The sequence below is a fragment of the Lupinus angustifolius genome, chromosome LG14, assembly GCF_001865875.1.
Source record: "Lupinus angustifolius cultivar Tanjil chromosome LG14, LupAngTanjil_v1.0, whole genome shotgun sequence".
Classification (NCBI taxonomy): Eukaryota; Viridiplantae; Streptophyta; class Magnoliopsida; order Fabales; family Fabaceae; genus Lupinus; species Lupinus angustifolius.
In genome coordinates, this window is record NC_032022.1 from 4902064 (window position 1) to 4902726 (window position 663).

Consider the following 663-nt stretch of genomic DNA (forward strand, 5'->3'; position numbering starts at 1 on the left):
TCGATTAACCATTGGCATAATCGATTAAATCAGTGAAAAATTTGTTTTTAGGCAGCAGAATGGTTTCGACTTTTTAGGACACATGCATGCATTACAACAGATTTATCGAGATATTTATAATCACAGAAAGAGGTTAATCAAGAGATATAATTTTGCATTTTCAACATATATCATTTAAACATGAAACACATAGGCATATAGAGGCAAGACAATTAATGCAAACAACTAAACAATTTTGAACAAGATATTGTTGATCAAGAATTCCTAGTACTCTCCTTAGAACATAGAAAGTATCCATGGGAAGGGGCTTGGTGAAAATATCTGCTAACTATTTAGATGTTTCCACAAATTCAAGAACGCAGTTGCCTTTTTGTACATGATCACGCAAAAAATGATGCCTAATTTCTATATGCTTTGTTCTAGAATGCAAAACGGGATTCTTGGATAGGTTAATGGCACTTGTATTATCGCATTTTATAGGGATCTTTTCGAGTTTAAGACCAAAGTCCTTAAGTTGCTGCTTCATCCAAAGGATTTGAGCGCAACACACACCAGCGGCAATGTATTCCGCTTCGGCGGTGGACAAAGCAACACAGGCTTGCTTTTTGCTGTGCCATGCTACTAATGAACTGCCCAACAAGTGGCAAGTACCACTAGTGCTTT